The 20,921-nt window shown below is 39.6% G+C and overlaps 1 long non-coding RNA gene across 1 annotated transcript in view; it reads right to left on the bottom strand.

The window, feature by feature from the left end:
• LOC309627615 overlaps positions 1–15,227 on the bottom strand; it is an 80,139-nt gene extending 64,912 nt beyond the window's left edge. The window contains exon 1 of the long non-coding RNA XR_014243857.1: positions 14,663–15,227. This is a non-coding gene — a long non-coding RNA (uncharacterized lncRNA). The remainder of the gene's footprint in view (positions 1–14,662) is intronic.
• Positions 15,228–20,921: the final 5,694 nt, after the last annotated feature.

Genomic DNA, 20,921 nt, shown 5'->3' with positions numbered 1-20,921 from the left:
AGAAGCTAACTGACTGGCTTGTAACTTTATGCAAATTTCTACCTGGTAATTTCAGTCTGGGGAGGGGAGGCAGGAGCAGAGAAGAAAGGTTTCACTTACTGAGATGTATAATTCACGGTTAATAAATTATAACAAGCACTAATAAGTAAAGAAACAGTAGTAGCTTAAGGAGAACATAGGAAAGAGGCATTAATTTTCCTCATTAAACGTACTTAATTAACACAGCTCTCCTCTGGGGGCCAGGAAATAATGAGACCATGACAGCCCCTGACTATGAATGCTGCTAAATCTCTTTAAAAAAAAAAAAAAAAAAAAAACCTACAATTACAAAAAATCCCTCCTATTACATTTGAAGAACGATTTAGAAATAATAAGAAAAGTAATTTATGTCTGTAAAAGTAAACAGTACATTTCTGTAACTCTGTAATTTTATAGCCACAAATACATATACACACATACACTCACTACTGAAGGATGTATGTATACATCCTTTTCAAAATAGGCTGAATTTTTTTAAGCACACAATGAATTGATGAAGAGTGTATCTGTAGTTGGTGCACACAGTTAAATGGGAATTTATAAACACCCACAACCCTTTCTGAGACGAAGCACATTTTGCAGGATAGATAATAAAACAATCATTTGAGGACATATCTCATTCAGCACCTTCAAGCATTATGAGGTAGGTGTCTTCATCTCCATTTTTTATATGAGACAACTATGGTTCAGAATGTTATGAAACTGGCAAAGGTTCTGCTCTAGTGAGTATCTGAAATCCCACCATTGGTTTGCTCAAACCCCAAACCCATTATCTTTTCACTTTCCACCTAGGCTTTTGTAGGAGGCAAAAGACAATTTCTGGATTCTACATGCATAAATTAAGATGTATCCTGAAACTTGACCACTGAGCTTTGATCAGTTTTCCAAGGTCAGTCACTGGGGGTGAGGAGTTAGGGCACGGCAGAAAAGCGAGCTATCCGCTTAAATGCCTTCCTCAGACAAAATGATTCAGGCCCCAGTAGCTAAGGAAAAAATATGTCAGTCACCACATTAAATGATTAATTTAGAAGGTATTTAAAGTGAGCACTTTCTACTACATTCCACCATGCCAGGGGCAATGACATGCCTAAAGAAATACACCACACACGTGAGCCACAGAAGCCTACAATCTAATGTGAAGGCATTAAGCGAAATGTTAAATGAAGGATAATTTGTGGTATAGATCTTCCAATGTGACTTGTTTCATGAGTTAATTTAGGAATTAGATTTTCCCTAAAAATTAGTGAGGTATACAATTATTTCTGACTCCCCGCTACTTCTGTGTCATCTGAGTATACCTGAGCAATGACCTTAATTGTGAAGTGCTTCTCATCTTTTCTTTTTTTCTACTTTGTTGGATCATTCTTCCTTTAATAATAATCAGTACATACTATGCATTAGTTTTGCAATCCATAGACTAAATCTGTGATATTTCATTCAGTCTTGGAGCTTTAAATACCATCAGTATGCTGACAAATGCCCAGTTTATACCTTGAGCATTGAGTCTTCGTGATCTCTGCACTCATTTATTCAACACATCTTCACTTGTATGTTGAAAACCCACTTCAGCAAGTAAAATGTGACTCTTGATCCTTCATCCTTAATAACTGGCACATACCATACATTTGATATATTAGATTTTTAATCCTTAGGACCAAACTAGGAGATAGTTTCCATTAGGCTTCTCATTTCAAACATGAGGAAACTGAGGCACTCAGGTTACAATATATGCCTCTAGCTAGTAAGTGGTGGAGATGGGATGCAAACTGCAAACCCAGTCTGTCTTCAGACTCCATCCAATCAACCATGACCCTCTATTGCCACATCTCTTCGGACCTACCTCCAACATAAATCTCAATCTGGATCACTTCTTTGCATCTTCACTGCCACCATCCTATGACATACACATGCATCTCTGCTCAGAGGTCCAATAGGTATCTCAAACTATACATATCAAATTTTTGTTTTTGCTCTCCATTCAGTGAGATAAAACTCACCATGTCAAGCACTGTGCTAAATAATTTTAATGCAGCATCTTCTTCAATCCTTAGAGCAAGTGATGAGACAGGTATTATAATTCTCATTTTATACATGAGGAAACTAAGGAACAGAATTTAAGAAACTTCAATATCGAGGATTAACCAAGATGGCGGAGTAGAAGGACGTGCTCTCACTCCCTCTTGCGAGAGCACCAGAATCACAACTGGATGCTGGACAATCACTGACAGGAAGACCCTGGACTTCACCAAGGAGGATACCCCACGTCCAAGGACAGAGGAGAAGCCACAGTGAGACGGTAGGAGGGGCGCAATCAGAGTAAAATCAAATCCCATAACTGCTGGGTGGGTGACTCACAGACTGGCGAACACTTATACCACAGAAGTTCACCCACTGGAGTGAAGGTTCTGAGCCCCACGTCAGGCTTCCCAACCTGGGGGTCCGGCAACAGGAGGAGGAATTCCTAGAGAATCAGACTTTGAAGCCTAGTGGGAATTGATTGCAGGACTTCGACAAGACTGGGGGAAACAGAGACCCCACTCTTGGAGGGCACACACAAACTAGTGTGCGCATCGGGACCCAGGGGAAGGAGCAGTGACCCTGGGGGATACTGAACCAGACCTACCTGCTGGTGTTGGGGGGTCTCCTGTAGAGGTGGGGGGTGGCTCTGTTTCACCGTGGGGACAAGTACACTGGCAGCGGAGGCTCTAGGAAGTGCTCCTTGGCGTGAGCCCTCCCAGAGTCTGCCATTAACCCCACCAAAGAGCCCAGGTAGGCTCCAGTGTTGGGTTGCTTCAGGCAAAACAACCAACAGGGAGGGAAGCCAGCCCAACCCATCAACAGTCAAGTGGATTAAAATTTTACGGACCGCCACAGCAACAGTCAGCTCTACCCACCACCAGAGCCTCCCATCAAGCCTCTTAGACAGCCTCAACCACCAGAGGGCAGACAGAAGCAAGAAAAACTACAATCCTGCAGCCTGTGGACCAAAAACCACAGTTACAGAAAGATAGACAAGATGAAAAGGCAGAGGGCTATGTACCAGATGAAGGAACAAGAAAAAACCCCAGAAAAACAACTAAATGAAGTGGAGATAGACAACCTTCCAGAAAAAGAATTCAGAATAATGATAGTGAAGATGATCCAGGACCTCGGAATAAGAATGGAGGCAAAGATTGAGAAGATGCAAGAAATGATTAACAAAGACCTAGAAGAATTAAAGAACAAACAAACAGAGATGACCAATACAATAACTGAAATGAAAACTACACTAGAAGGAATCAATAGCAGAATAACTGAGGCAGAAGAACGGATAAGTGACCTGGAAGACAGAATGGTGGCATTCACTGCTGCGGAACAGACTAAAGAAAAAAGAATGAAAAGAAATGAAGACAGCCTAAGAGACCTCTGGGACAACATTAAACGCAACAACATTCGCATTATAGGGGTCCCAGAAGGCGAAGAGAGAGAGAAAGGACCAGAGAAAATATCTGAAGAGATTATAGTCGAAAACTTCCCTAACATGGGAAAGGAAATAGCCACCCAAGTCCAGGAAGCGCAGAGAGTCCCATACAGGATATACCCAAGGAGAAACACGCCGAGACACATAGTAATCAAAGTGGCAAAAATTAAAGACAAAGAAAAATTATTGAAAGCAGCAAGGGAAAAACAACAAATAACATACAAGGGAACTCCCATAAAGTTAACAGCTGATTTCTCAGCAGAAACTCTACAAGCCAGAAGGGAGTGGCATGATATACTTAAAGTGATGAAAGGGAAGAACCTACAACCAAGATTACTCTACCCGGCAAGGATCTCATTTAGATTTGATGGAGAAATCAAAAGCTTTACAGACAAGCAAAAGCTACGAGAATTCAGCACCACCAAACCAGCTCTACAACAAATGCTAAAGGAACTTCTCTAAGTGGGAAACACAAGAGAAGAAAAGGACCTACAAAAACAAACCCAAAACAATTAAGGAAATGGTCATAGGAACATACATATCGATAATTACCTTAAACGTGAATGGATTAAATGCCCCAACCAAAAGACACAGACTGGCTGAATGGATACAAAAACAAGACCCATATATATGCTGTCTACAAGAGACCCACTTTAGACCTAGGGACACATACAGACTGAAAGTGAGGGGATGGAAAAAGATATTCCATGCAAATGGAAATCAAAAGAAAGCTGGAGTAGCTATACTCATATCAGATAAAATAGACTTTAAAATAAAGAATGTTACAAGAGACAAGGAAGGACACTACATAAGGATCAAGGGATCAATCCAAGAAGAAGATATAACAATTATAAATATATATGCACCCAACATAGGAGCACCTCAATACATAAGGCAACTGCTAACAGCTATAAAAGAGGAAATCGACAGTAACACAATAATAGTGGGGGACTTTAACACCTCACTTACACCAATGGACAGATCATGCAAAATGAAAATAAATAAGGAAACAGAAGCTTTAAATGACACAATAGACCAGATAGATTTAATTGATATATATAGGACATTCCATCCAAAAACAGCAGATTACACGTTCTTCTCAAGTGCGCACGGAACATTCTCCAGGATAGATCACATCTTGGGTCACAAATCAAGCCTCAGTAAATTTAAGGAAATTGAAATCATATCAAGCATCTTTTCTGACCACAACGCCATGAGATTAGAAATGAATTACAGGGAAAAAAACGTAAAAAAGACAAACACATGGAGGCTAAACAATACGTTACTAAATAACCAAGAGATCACTGAAGAAATCAAAGAGGAAATAAAAAAATACCTAGAGACAAATGACAATGAACACACGACGACCCAAAACCTATGGGATGCAGCAAAAGGAGTTCTAAGAGGGAAGTTTATAGCTATACAAGCCTACCTAAAGAAACAAGAAAAATCTCAAGTAAACAATCTAACCTTCCACCTAAAGGAACTAGAGAAAGAAGAACAAACAAAACCCAAAGTTAGCAGAAGGAAAGAAATCATAAAGATCAGAGCAGAAATAAATGAAATAGAAACAAAGAAAACAATAGCAAAGATCAATAAAACTAAAAGTTGGTTCTTTGAGAAGATAAACAAAATTGATAAGCCATTAGCCAGACTCATCAAGAAAAAGAGGGATAGGACTCAAATCAATAAAATCAGAAATGAAAAAGGAGAAGTTACAACAGACACCGCAGAAATACAAAGCATCCTAAGAGACTACTACAAGCAACTTTATGCCAATAAAATGGGCAACCTGGAAGACATGGACAAATTTTTAGAAAGGTATAACCTTCCAAGACTGAACCAGGAAGAAACAGAAAATATGAACAGACCAATCACAAGTAATGAAATTGAAACTGTGATTAAAAATCTTCCAACAAACAAAATTCCAGGACCAGATGGCTTCACAGGTGAATTCTATCAAACATTTAGAGAAGAGCTAACACCTATCCTTCTCAAACTCTTCCAAAAAATTGCAGAGGAAGGAACACTCCCAAACTCATTCTATGAGGCCACCATCACCCTGATACCAAAACCAGACAAAGACACTACAAAAAAAGAAAATTACAGACCAATATCATTGATGAATATAGATGCAAAAATCCTCAACAAAATACTAGCAAACAGAATCCAACAACACATTAAAAGGATCATACACCATGATCAAGTGGGATTTATCCCAGGGATGCAAGGATTCTTCAATATACACAAATCAATCAATGTGATACACCATATTAACAAATTGAAGAATAAAAACCATATGATCATCTCAATAGATGCAGAAAAAGCTTTTGACAAAATTCAACACCCATTTATGATAAAAACTCCCCAGAAAGTGGGCATAGAGGGAACCTACCTCAACATAATAAAGGCCATATATGACAAACCCACAGCAAACATCATTCTCAATGGTGAAAAACTGAAAGCATTTCCTCTAAGATCAGGAACGAGACAAGGATGTCCACTCTCACCACTATTATTCAACATAGTTCTGGAAGTCCTAGCCATGGCAATCAGAGAAGGAAAAGAAATAAAAGGAATACAAATTGGAAAAGAAGAAGTAAAACTGTCACTGTTTGCAGATGACATGATACTATACATAGAGAATCCTAAAACTGCCACCAGAAAACTGCTAGAGCTAATTAATGAATATGGTAAAGTTGCAGGATACACAATTAATGCACAGAAATCTCTTGCATTCCTATACACTAATGATGAAAAATCTGAAAGAGAAATTATGGAAACACTCCCATTTACCACTGCAACAAAAAGAATAAAATACCTAGGAATAAACCTACTTAGGGAGACAAAAGACCTGTATGCAGAAAACTATAAGACACTGATGAAAGAAATTAAAGATGATACCAACAGATGGAGAGATATACCATGTTCTTGGATTGGAAGAATCAACATTGTGAAAATGACTATACTACCCAAAGCAATCTACAGATTCAATGCAATCCTTATCAAATTACCAATGGCATTTTTTACGGAGCTAGAACAAATCATCTTAAAACTTGTATGGAGACACAAAAGACCCCGAATAGCCAAAGTAGTCTTGAGGGAAAAAAATGGAGCTGGAGGAATCAGACTCCCTGACTTCAGACTATACTACAAAGCTACAGTAATCAAGACAATATGGTACTGGCACAAAAACAGAAACATAGATCAATGGAACAAGATAGAAAGCCCAGAGATTAACCCACGCACCTATGGTCAACTAATCTATGACAAAGGAGGCAAAGATATACAATGGAGAAAAGACAGTCTCTTCAATATGTGGTGCTGGGAAAACTGGACAGCTACATGTAAAAGAATGAAATTAGAGTACTCCTTAACACCATACACAAAAATAAACTCAAAATCGATTCAAGACCTAAATGTAAGACCGGACACTGTAAACCTCTTAGAGGAAAACATAGGAAGAACACTCTTTGACATAAATCACAGCAAGATCTTTTTTGATCCACCTCCTAGAGTAATGGAAATAAAAACAAAAATAAACAAATGGGACCTAATGAAACTTCAAAGCTTTTGCACAGCAAAGGAAACCATAAACAAGACGAAAAGACAACCCTCAGAATGGGAGAAAATATTTGCAAACGAATCAACGGACAAAGGATTAATCTCCAAAATATATAAACTGCTCATTCAGCTCAATATTAAAGAAACAAACACCCCAATCCAAAAATGGGCAGAAGACCTAAATAGACATTTCTCCAAAGAAGACATACAGACGGCCACGAAGCACATGAAAAGATGCTCAACATCACTAATTATTAGAGAAATGCAAATCAAAACTACAATGAGGTATCACCTCACTCCTGTTAGAATGGGCATCATCAGAAAATCTACAAACAACAAATGCTGAGAGGGTGTGGAGAAAAGGGAACCCTCTTGCACTGTTGGTGGGAATGTAAATTGATACAGCCACTATGGAGAACAGTATGGAGGTTCCTTAAAAAACTAAAAATAGAATTACCATATGACCCAGCAATCCCACTACTGGGCATATACCCAGAGAAAACCGTAATTCAAAAAGACACATGCACCCGAATGTTCATTGCAGCACTATTTACAATAGCCAGGTCATGAAAGCAACCTAAATGCCCATCGACAGACGAATGGATAAAGAAGTAGTGGTACATATATACAATGGAATATTACTCAGCCATAAAAAGGAACGAAATTGAGTCATTTGTTGAGAAGTGGATGGATCTAGAGACTGTCATACAGAGTGAAGTAAGTCAGAAAGAGAAAAACAAATATCGTATATTAACGCATGTATGTGGAACCTAGAAAAATGGTACAGATGAGCCAGTTTGCAGGGCAGAAGTTGAGACACAGATGTAGAGAATGGACATATGGACACCAAGGGGGGAAAACTGCGGTGGGGTGGGGATGGTGGTGTGCTGAATTGGGCGATTGGGATTGACATGTATACACTGATGTGTATAAAATTGATGCCTAATAACCTGCAGTATAAAAAAACAAACAAAACAACTAATACTAAACTTTCATTGGGTTATTTGTATGGGAATATGTTAATATAAATGTTTCAGACATTACATGAAATTTCTAAAAATCTTATATTTGTATTTGTATGGAAATATGTATGGAAATATGTTAATATAAATGTTTCAGACATTACATGAAATTTCTAAAAATCTTATATGTTCTGGTATAATGTTATAAGTAATAATCCTAGTTATTACTTTAAAGTGTATATCTCAGAAATAACTAATTTTCTTGTCAACTGCATTATTATGAACTTTCCTCAAATCTTTAACTGTGGTCATTTTTAAGTCTTTTGTCATTTACAGACAGTTCTGGGTGTACTCTGATGCTCTTGCAAATATGTTCCTATAAAAGGCATTCATCTTCAAGAAATTCATGGAAAAGACTCTGACAAGTACAGGTTTCTGGTAACTGACTGTACTGCTGAACTGAATGAATAAGCATTTTCAGAACTCTAATGGAAAACTGATGAACTCATAAAAGTGCTAACAAAAGATCAAGATGAAAAAAAAAATTAATTACATGGGACTGAGTGAACTGATGAGGATGAGTATAATTTTTGTGACTTTCTGTCTGAATTAAAAAAAAAAAATCCCACAAGGACTCAGAGGCAAAGAATATACAAATCAATTTTCACTGCAAAGTAAAGGAGCTGTTACAGTGGAGGATTACTGGACTGAATGTCAATATTATGACATAGTATGAGTGTGTTTCATGTTTGGTAATTGCAATCATTGTTGCTTTTGTTGTGGTCATCCATGTACAATGCTTGGTGTCAGTCTATTTATCTCTTGTAAAAATAAAATACAGTGTGTGTGTGTGTGTGAAAAAAAAAAAAAAAAGAAACTTGCCTGTGGCCAGTATGTGATGAAGATGAAAGCAAGCAAACCCTTTCTGTCTCCAGCGCCCATGCTCTCACATCCACTGCACTATACAATCCCTCCTCTCCGGGTCTTCCCTGCCGCAGGAATGCACTTCTATCCACATGCCAGGCCAAATCCCTGGGATTTATCCTTGATTTCCCCCCTTTTGCTATTTCAGTTCTTCCCAAAATACAATTATTAAGCAGATTCCCCTCAGTACTACTTCCACCATATATCTCAAACCTGATTACTTCTCCCCATCTTCACTGCTATTATTCTCTTACAGTCCAGTGGGTGGACTGTGTCCCCTCTTCTTGTCTGTAGAAAGAGCTTTAGTCTCCTAGGCCTTCCCAGAGTTCCAAAGAGCAGACCCAAACAGCTAATTATGAGCGAAGTGGAAAATGCAGAAACAAAGGAAAGCAGTCAAGCAAGGAATAATAGCCTGAACAACAGAGTCACAGGACTCCTAGTTCCTCCTGAAAGGGGTATAGGTAACAATCTAAATCATATCTTTGAGTTGTTCTGCAGACACTAAGACCCCCACTGGTAGAGGATGTTGACTACCCAATGACCACAAGCATATAGAGCCCAGACTGGTTGGAACCAGAAGACTGATGATCAAGACTCCCCAAACATCACCCTGTTACCTCATGACTAACCAATCAGAAGAATGTCCATGAGCTAATCAGGGACCCTACAACCCTCACCCATAATGTTGCCTTTAAAAACCCTTGCCCGAAAGCCATCAGGGAGATCAGGTCTTTTGAGCATTAGCTGTTCATTCTCCTTGCTCAGTGTCCTGCAATAAATGCTGTACTTTCCTTCACCACAACCAGTGTCAGTAGACTGGCTTTGCTGTGTGTCGGGTAAGCGAACTTGAGTTCAGTTCGGTAAGAGTTTCTCACTCGAAATCTCAAGCCCTTTCAAACCTATCTGGTTATGAATCTGACAAGGGTAAATAAATAATTTTTTAAAAAGGAAAGGGTAAAAAATGTTTTTCAGTATGCAAGTGTGAAAGACAAGAAGAAAATAGTTGTGTTCTACAAGGGTACAAGGAGAATGATGTCATATTTGGTTAAGGGTGAGGTGCTGGTAAGATCATGTTATACCAGAAGCTTCTGGAATTTCTTTAACAGATGACAGAGAGTAATTACATAAATATCTTCAAATATTTTAAATGTCATATTACAGATAGATAATAAGTTATTCAGGGAAACCAGAGTGTCTTAGAATTATGTCCATCACATAATGAAGAGGCTGAAGTCAGGGAGGCCAACCACATCTTGTCGCAAAACGCCCTTTGTTTAGGCAAAGCTTAACATGTAGACAGATGATGGGGATTCTAACTCTCAGAGAGGATGTTCTGTGCACTCAATTTTACCACACAATTACTAAGTTCAAATGAACGCGTGTTGGGTCTCCCTTAGTAACATTTTAGAGAATTTCACACAGCGCAAACTGGTAGAGACTTCAGAAATGATTAAATCGAATTTTCACATCTAATAAACAAAGGAATTGAAAACAAGATAAATAATGACCTATAATTTATAAAATGCTTTCCCAACCATGGGCTCATTACATTCTTATAATAGCTAGGTGAAGTACAGTAGTTCCTCAGTACCCACGGGGGATTGGTTCCAGGACGCCCTGAGGATACTAAAATCCACACATGCTCAAGTCTCATATATAAAATGGTTTAGTATTTGCATATAACCTATGCACAACCCCCCCATATACTTTACATCTCTAGATTACTTATACCTAATACAATGTACGTGCTCTGTAAATAGTTGTAAATATTGGGTTGGCCAAAAGATTCATTTGTTTTTTTCCATAAGATAGCTCTAGTAGCACTTAGTTGTCTTTTACTTCATTCGAAACAATTTTGTTAGACTGTATTGTGACACCTTTTAAAAAAAAACTTATCGAAATTGGTGAATTTTTGTGTAGCCATTTTAATATTGAAGATGGGTAAAAAGGCAACATTTTTGGCATATTATGCTTTAGTATTTCAAGAAAGGTAAAAACGCAACTGAAACGCAAAAAAAAGATTTGTTCAGTGTATGGAGAAGGTGCTGTGACTGATCGAATGCGCCAAGTGGTTTGCAAAGTTTTGTCCTGGGGATTTCTCACTGGATGATGCTCCAAGGTTGGGTAGACCAGTTGAAGTTGATAGCGATCAAATTGAGATGTTAATTGAGAACAATCAACGTTATACCACAAGGGAAATAGCCTACATATTCAAAATATCCAACTCAAGCGCTGAAAATCATTTGCACTAGCTTGGTTAAGTTCATCGCTTTGATGTTTGGGTTCCCCATAAGTTAAGTGAAAAAAAACCTTCCTGACCGTATTTCCGCATATGATTCTTTTCTTAAACGTAATGAAAATGTTCCGTTTTTAAAACAAATTGTGACGGGCGATGAAAAGTGGATATTGTACAATAATGTGGAACGGAAGAGATCATGGGATAAGTGAAATGAACAACCACCAACCACACCAAAGGCCGGTCTTCATCCAAAGAAGGTGATGCTGTGTATATGGTGGGATTGGAATCGAGTCCTCTATTATGAGCTCCTTCTGGAAAACTAAACAATTAATTCCAACAAGGACTGCTCCCAGTTAGACCACTGAAAGCAGCACTCAACGAAAAGTGTCTGAAATTAGTCAACAGAAAACGCATAACCTTCCAAGTGGAAAGTGTTAATGCAAGACCGCATGTTTCTTTGATGACCAGGCAAAAACTGTTACAGCTTGCCTGGGAAGTCCTGATTCATCCGCCATATCCACCAGACATGGCACCTTTGGATTTCCATTTATTTTGGTCTTTACAAAATCTTCTTAATGGAAAAAATTTCAATTATCTGGAAGACTGTAAAAGGCACCTGGACCAGTTCTTTGCTCAAAAAGATAAGTTTTGGGAAGATGGAATTATGAAGTTGCCTGAAAAATGGCAGAAGGTAGTGGAACAAAAGGGTAAATACTTTGTTCAATAAAGTTCTTGGTGAAAATGAAAAATGTGTTTTTTATTTTTACTTAAAAACTGAAGGCACTTTTTGGCCAACCCAATACAATGTAAATGCTACATAAATAGTTACTTGTGTGCAATAACTTTGTTTTGCTTTTTGGAACTTTCTCAATTTTTTTCAAATATTTTCCATATGCTGCAGATGTGGAACCATGGATACAAAGGGCAGACTGGAGGAGGTAAGGCTATTTACATTCCCATTTTAACAAAGGTATCAGTCCAGCGTTATGAGTGTCTGAAAAGTCCCATGACCATTAAACTGCCATCAAGGGGCTCCTGCCACACAGGAACAAAAATGGAAAAGGAACATAAGATGCTGAGACTTAATATTTCTAAAAGGGGTTGAATAAGTCTTTCTCTATAACATCAGTGAGATTTCCTTACATCCAGTTTATAAGCAGCTTTATGTAGTTCTCTGAAGGCATAGACATTAGAGCTTCATTTACTAACAAAATCATAACATTCTATTTACGGTATAAAACAAAAAAGAAACATTATTATTGACAGCAGAGATCTGAATTCATAAGAAAATTCATTATTTCCTTTACTTACAAGAATGAAGAAAAATACTAGAAAAAGTAAGCAACTACTATTATTTCCAATTAACACATTATCTTCTTCATGAAGTAATAGACTAACAAATCAATAAGAAAAAGAAAAACCCCAATAGAAAAATGGACAATTAGCAGTTCCAAAAATAAAAATGGCAATAAATATATTTCTGTTTTTTGAGAAACAGATGGAATACAGAAAACATTTATAAATAAGGAAGATGAGTCTAAGCAGAAAGGGAAGAATAACTGCTATCAGAATTAAAACACCTTGGAGGGAAAGAAGGGAGCGAAAAGAGAAAACATAGAGAAGGAGTAGAATTCCACTGGTGTCTTTGAATTGGGGTAATTGATGTAAAAATTAGATGATAACACCAGTTTAAAAAAAGGGGGGTGGGGGGAGCTAAACTGAGATGGATAGACATACTGAAGGTCAGGAAAGTTTGAAAACAGTTCATTATGTGCCTCACTTAAACCAATAGATTTTTTTTTTCCTGTTATGTTGTACATATAATGAGTTTTCTGAGTACAAGTATTTTTAAATTCAGGCATGAAAGAATATCATCCTTCCTGTTTTCATTAGGAAAGTAACCTTTTGTTAATAAAAACAGGTTTCCTCATCCTAATGTATTAATAAGTGCACATTTACACTGTAAATGTATATTTACACATTATTGACAAAAATGTCTCTTAAGGACACTTTTGGAGTGAGATGAATGTGAGGGGTCAAACATTACCTAAGGCACAATGAACTTGGTATTAGACCATAAGGATGTCATACATTCCTTAGGAATAGAAGATTTATCTTAGAGTCACTGTCGTGTAAAATTCCACTTCTCTGTGTTTGTGTGTGTGTGTTTGAAGAAGGCACAGTAATTATTTAAAAATAGTTAATCTTCCTTGATATCCAGAAATATCTTGTTCTGCTATCATTTAAAATAATTCTCAAGTCTTAGTGCCTTTTGGAAAATGCAAGCATGTTTCTAACAAGTTAGTTAGAAACATGGGTGCTCCTTTACGTGGAATATTATCAGAAGCTTAGGTTTTATTTACTAATGAATTTCTATGTCAGCAAGTATATATTTATTACCTACCATATCCCAGCAGATTTCCATGGGTTATGAGAAATTTAAAACAATAAGAGAGGGTTATAGCTCCAGGTCTTTTATTGTGATACTTTGCTCCTATACCCTTTCATGTAAATTGATGATGTTAGATTAAATGATTTGCTAAGAATCTTCTGGCTCTGAAATCTTATGATATTCACCTAAAAAACTGTTAGTGAAGAATACTGCGGTGGATTAAAGACAGTCACAGATGCTTTGCTATTTTCCCCATCAAGGGATACTGCTGATTTCTCATCTCTAGAGTCAGGGATGCCCTGTAACTGCTTAGACTGTTGGAGGTGGGGAAAATGATGCTGTACAGGTCCAGGTCTAAGGCTTGAGAATGCCTGACGGCTTCCACTTTCATGCTCCTTGATGACCCTGAGTTTCCATGTAAGAAATGTGGCTACTCTGTTAGGGATAACACATGGAGACACCAGATGGAGAGAAGAGGCCCTGGAGCTACTTGGAGAAAGAGGGACACGCTGTCATCATAACCTACCAGTTGACCTCAGACGCCTCCAGCCCCAGCTGCCATCTGATTATAACCACGTGAGACCCCAAGTGAGGGCAGCAGCAAACTGCCCAGCTGAGCCCAGTCAAGCCACGGAACCATGAGAGATATTAAAAGCTACTATGCTTTTCATTTAAGCTTTTCATTTAACTTTAATTTGTGTTACCAAGTTCCAGGATTCTTTGTTATACAGCGATAACTGAAACAGATATATCTCAGTATTACAATAGGTATAATTACATTACTTATCCCACAAATGATATATCTCAGAACATACATAATAAAGTACCTATATAAACATATACAGGCAGTTCTGCTATAATCTAACATATGCAGCGCTAAAAAAAAGTCACCAAACTGAAAAATCTTGCAATGTAAACTACAAGGCCTATGGGAAACATGGAGTTAGGCAGACATCACTCAGAAACTCTGTCAGTGACACATAAAAAATAAAGCTAGGAACCGAATTAATATGACAGCACAGGTTTAAACACGTTAAACAATTGACAAATACATAAAGATTACAATAAAAATGGCACTTTACCTTGAGAAAGTCCTCAAGTTTGTGGAGTGGGTGTCAGAAGAGTCGCAGCTGTAAGTTATTGTGAATTGGCCCTCATCACCAAAGGGCAGCTAAAGCACACCCTGACTGCAAGAAAGTTAAACATTCCCCAAATTAAAAAAAAATCCAAAGTTACAATTTCCCCAAACCCACCTCAACCATTGTATATTTCAATTCCAGCTCATAATAAACTTCATCTGTATGATATATGGTCCAGTAAAAAGATTAAAATACTTTCCCACCTATCATTAAAAATAACTTTCAATTTTATCAAAATTACTCAGATATTTGCCATAATTTTCAGAAATACTATTTCCCACCCCCAAGAAATAGCTAAAAGGAAATGCCTATTGTAAATCAACAAAATTAAGTAATAACAAATCTCTTCACAAAAATGCAAGTGTTGTTTTAAGATATTTTATTATTTTAAAATCCCTTCTTTTTAAAGATGCTAAATAAAAATTTTAAATAATGAGACCAGTTTTGGGTCAAGATTTTACATACGTGAGGAGATGGCTTCCTATTTTTCCTGTTAAGAGCATTTACGTAAATACTGTGGGAATAGGGGAAAAAGAGATAAGCTTTGTTAGAGAAGCCTCTTGGCATGTATAGTCCTGTTTTTAAGGATCTCTACTTTACATTTGAAGTCCAGGAAAGTTAAAAATGCATGTTTTATGTAGACTTTTGAGAAATCCTCTTAAAAGGTATTCTGCTCCAGTACGGCTTGCTAAGGGCAAAGAAAGAATGCTTAAGTGTTTGAACAGTTTCACTTGTCTCAGTATTTAAGTATTAGTATTTCAAGGTAGATATTTCCAGCTTTTTAAAGTGCTTTTCTCAGAATCCTTCCAGATTGCATATGTTGCTATATTACAATTGTTTCTAAAAGAAGTAAAACTTCAATCCTAACTAAATTTGAGATTCAAATAAGCTCCCAGTAAGAGGAACTAATTGAAAAAGATATTAAAATACATTCTGTCGAGCTGGAATCCCTGATATGTTACACAATTCCAGTCCCTCAAGCAACGGAAGACTTAGTTTAACAAACCTATTGAAGAGGCAATAACAAGTTTTTGGTGAAGATCAATAATTAAAAGGGGGTACTCCCTCTTCTCAACGCTGGAATGTTGCAAAAAGAGACACATAACTCACACTGATAAGAGGTGTTTGTTTCGTTCTGTTTGATTTAATTTAAATGATTTCAACTAAGAGAACAAAATTAGTTACTTGGTCAACTTTGTCTCAGTAACTAAACCTAAGAGAAACAAAAGTGTTTCATTTCTTTTACAGTTAATATGTTTACAAGTCATTATTTTTGGACAGGCACACTTACCTGAAGTTAAACTTCAAGCAGCTAATATCGGCACGTGAGAAAATTTTCAGCCAGGCAGGACAGAGCAGAGAACTGCACGATCCATCCCCACCTGTTTCCCTTTGGAAACAAACTTCACAAGCAGGTGCACTGGTAGAGGCCCCATAACCTCGCGGTAGCACGTTACTCAAATCAGCCACGCAAGATCTAAGAACCTGGTGAGACTCAGACCGCAAAAGCCTAATAAGCAAAACCCATCCGGGAGGGACTGGCTTTGATCCCACCTGGAAGACAGATTCTAACTAACTTGATAACAAGATGCCCAAGCGCCACAGCTGAGCCTGTAACGTGCGTTTAAGAATATTTTAAGGATTTCTAATTAGATAGGAAGTTAACAAATATACATACAAAAATAACCTCAGCATACCAAAACTTTCAGGACAATGTTTTCAACCCCAAATACTCCAGGGAAGCATTTCCTCTTGGTCTAAGTAAACTTATTTAAATAAGAGAGGGAAAGCTAGTTAAATAAAATGAGTGTCAGTTTCAGGACTCCTTTTCGAACCGCGAAAAACTTGCCCTGACCGTGCGCACCGCCTCCGGAGTCCGCATTCCAAGTCGCCGAGGACCGCCCGGTCCCTGGTGGTTCCCTCGGGCTGCGGGCGTCCGGGGATCCGCCTTCCCGGGTCCTCGGCCTCCGCGGCTCCTCGCGGCGGCCCCGCCGTTCGGGCGGCTCTCGGGGGCGACGCGGAGCCGGGAGCCGGGCGGGGGCGACGCGAGGGCGGCCCTACCCCTGGCGCTCCCTGGTTCCCTCGGCTGCGGCCGGTGAGCGCCTCTCCGGTCCGGGCGCGCCGGGGGTCTCGTGCGCTCGCTCCGACGCGCTCCGTGGCCCCAGGGCCCGCCCGGCCGCGCCGCCGCCGTCGCCGCGCCCTCCGCCCGCCTCCCCGCTCCCGGCCCGCGCGCGCTGGCCCACCCGCGGAAGGGGAGGAGGAGGGGTCGGGAGCCGGGAGCCGGAGGCGCCTCCATCCACCTGCCTCGCACCCGGGTCGCCCCCGCCGGTGGGCCTGCCCTCGGCCTGGGCGTGGGGTCCCGGGCGTCCCACTCTGATCGGCCGGATCCGGGCAGGTTGCGGGCAAGTTGGTGGCGGTCGCTAAAGAACAACCCCGTCTCGCCGCCTGGGAAGTGGGTGCGAGTCTCTGAGGCGACGACGGAGGGCGGGTTTCGGAGGGCTCCAAAGTTGATTATAGTCACGCCCAAGGGCATCTACTCCCAGCTTCTTAGCACAGTGGGTGGGAATAGTCACCGTTACTCCGACGCTTCATGTAACGATAATAATTATTAGCACAGTATTACACTGTCATTTGGCCTCGGCATATTTATCCTTAATCACTGCCACCTGCCCGCTCTCACGGCCTTCCTGGAGTTTCTTTTCTTTCCTCACGCATACTCTCTGGACTGCCTGAGAGCTCTGCCAGCAATGGGGCTGAGATTATGAGTCTAGACCTACATATTCAGCTCGGCGCCGCTATCACATAGTAGGCTCAAAGCTGGTTTCCTTGAACGAATGCATGAACCACTGGTGAAAGTCTTTCTATAAATGAGGCTCTTCCCTCCGTTCTCCAGTTTCCTGAAGAGTCAAGTGTTCTAGGCTCTGGAAGACAAGTGGAAGGACTGCAACGGAAAGAACATGTTTGGATCTAAGGCATGAGGTTTGGCTGCCCCAAATTTGTGTTTTATTAAGGGTCTTTCTTTTTTTAATTCTCATTTTGATTCCAAATAACTCAGAAGGTATAAATATTTTAATAAATAGGAATCAATCTATGGTCATGCTTTCTTTTGATATTTGTAGGTCTGCTACTTAGCACTACCTTCCTTTTATGGAAACAGTACCTGGATTTTGCTTGGAAATAAGGAATCGTCCCCCACTCTCTGCACATGTGCTTCAAGTGATGCCGACTCCTGCTGTGACTCCAATGCGCATGACCCTGACCTGTTCAGTGGAAATACCTTGCTTTCCTGGTAATGGAGATTATTTCAGAGATATTCATCTACTCCAAGTCAGGGCAATTAGATACAAACACTTAGTTCTGGAACTTTGTGAACCCTGTAAGTTAGAGTCACACAGAGATGTTTAAATCTTAGCCACTGCAGGTCTGTTACGCTAACGTTAGGGCACCAGGAGGGAAAAAAACTTGGGACCCTGTAACATGGTTGCTGATATGTAGATGGTTACTCCTGAGGATACTGGCTTTGTAAACCACCTGGACCCTCAGATCTTGGAAAGGTGCCCACCACCACCTCTTTCTAAATAAGAGATAGCACTTCTGTACTGGAAAATGCTGCAGAGTTTCTCCTCCACAAGTGAACATGTATCCCCCTCAGAAGTTTCACTCACCAACTCTTTTGGCTGTAAGGCCCTTATCTTGGAATGGGTTCCGCCATAACCTGACGGGGGACACGTTGCACTTGATATGAGAGGAAAGAGGAATTGAAAGAATCAGCACCTACAGGAAGAAGCCAGACGAGTTTACCTGGTAGGAAGCTTTGCGGCTGCTTGATCAGGGTGGCCAAAACATTTAAGTCTGAATAAGGATTCATTGACTTGGGGGCACTTTCTTGGGATATAAGCTATAACATCCTAGGAAGGACCCCAAGGGGAGAGGTGAACTCGCTGCTAGCATGGCTCTTAGAAAGCGATGGCTAAGGCTAAGTCAAGTGGGAATATCTAGGTTGCTCTGGCAGACTCACAGAAGGGACTAAAGAGGCTGAAGGAGGTGGGATTGCTGTGCTGGGGTGAATTTGAGGCCAGAACACCCACCAATGGATTGTGTTCCACCAGAGGGCCAGACAAAGCACTATTCAGTGAAGGCCATCAGGAGTGTACTGGTGAGAGGGACACTGGCATCACTAAGATGTTTATTGGAGATTCTCCTCTACAGACATGAGTTAATAGCGGGAGAGGTGAACACAGAGCTGGGCTCATTGATGTCCATGAAGATGATGGCCTGGCCAGGAGGCCAGGGGGTGGTATTTAATAACCAGAAGGCAGGAAGCTACAATTACCATAAAGACCCACAAGGTCACAGGGGCAGTCAAGAGGGGTTGACACACAGGGAGTTGAAACTGTGAATAGAACATGGTTCCTTTTTGGCCGCGTGGCATGCAGGATCTTAGTTCCCCGACCAGGGATCAAACCTGTGCTCCCTGCAGTGGAAGCACAGAGTCTCAACCACTGGACCCCCAGGGAGGTCCCAAGAACATGGTTCTTAAGAACAGAAAAGATCAACAGCCAATATAGTGCTACGTAACATCTACAACCAGAAGAAGGTAATAATAACTGAAAGAAGTCACTTAGATAAAAAGGCATGATCCTAAATCTATTTCTCCGAAAGCTAACAGCTCGGAAACACTGTTATGGGTTTTCTTCTGGCACTCAGACCCAGGTCTCTGGATTCCGCACAGACTTGGAGGCCTGAACTTGGCGAGGGTCTATATTTAGAAGGGTGCGGAGGAACAGGGCATTCTTCTAAACCATTGTGGCCAGCAAGTCCTCTAGTTCAGTTAGATACAAAGAAGCCTCATGAATCGAGCAGCACCCCCTGGCTTGGCTCATTTGTTCAATTACCTCAATGAGAATATTACCATCACTCAGTAGGACTTATCTAACAAACTCTTAAACTCTGGTTGAATCAAACTATTAGATAAGAAAATGTGACCTCTGCTACTAGTAGAAAATCATCCATGACTGTCAGAATTTCAAAAGTGGGAAGAATTCCCAATTTTGTCAAAACTTTGAAGAATGCATTCTAGTTTTGATACTTAATTTCCTAGAAGATGCATAAAATTTCTTGGAAGAAAATTAACCTATTCATGCCATTTATCATCATCTCTAGTCTCATCTAGACAGCATAAACTTCAAACAGAAACTTAACTTCCTGCAACATGCTGACTATTGCAACTTTGTTGAAAAAACAAAAGATATAGAATGAGAGGAGGAAGAAAAATTCTGTTCAAAAACAGATGGTATAGGCAAGATGATGTCCTGCTTGTACAGCACCCTAGATGTTCAGTTTGCTTTTTGTATAACTTCCCTGAACTTTGCAATTTTAGACAAGAATTGCAAAGACCCCAAATGCTACATATTATATTGTTTCATTCACGTGGTCTTCTGGAAAAGGCAGAATTGTAGGAAAAGGAAATATATCAGGGCTTTCCAAGAGATGGGGGAAAGGGAATATTTCTATGCAAAGGAACCTCAAAATGGAATTTGTAGGGTTATGGGACTATCCCATTATATTACTGTGTAGATGTGTCACTATTCTTTAGTCAAAACCCATAGAACTATACTATACACTATAAACAGTGACTTACTGTATTCAAATTGAAAAAAAAAATAATCAGGATGTAGGGAAGGCAGGATGGAATACAGATTGTGACAAATCTAACCTTATTGCAAATATATGACATAAGCTTACAGAAGTGGGTGGGGAAGGAATAAGCTAAACTACGCAACTCTGGAAAAGTTTTCTCAGATCTTATAAGGCTAAAATCATAAAGAACTGTGAACCAAAATTGTACTCTAGTTGGAAAATTTGTCACAGGGCTACCATTTAGCAATTCTGATTCTACTTTATATGTATAGTATGGTTCAATTAATAGGTAAAAAATATTACAGATGAGAGCCAGATTTCTCTTTTACAATAAGGTACAATAAAATAAGCAAGTTGGGAGTGCTGGAATAGACACGAATGTTCTGGATTAGAATCAGACATATCAATACGAATGTATGTTTATTTTTAATACATACATAGATATACATTTAAATATATGTGTATATGTGAGCTAGTATACATATATATGGTGTCTAGCTCTGTTGACTGAGAGGGTCTAGAAGCAGTGATACCCCAGTGGTAAGGACACATACACAAACCC

Source organism: Balaenoptera borealis (assembly GCF_965194805.1).
Source record: "Balaenoptera borealis genome assembly, chromosome: 4".
Lineage (NCBI taxonomy): Eukaryota > Metazoa > Chordata > Mammalia > Artiodactyla > Balaenopteridae > Balaenoptera > Balaenoptera borealis.
Note: the sequence above shows the minus strand (reverse complement) of the source record. Positions and strands in the feature narration are given on the sequence as shown.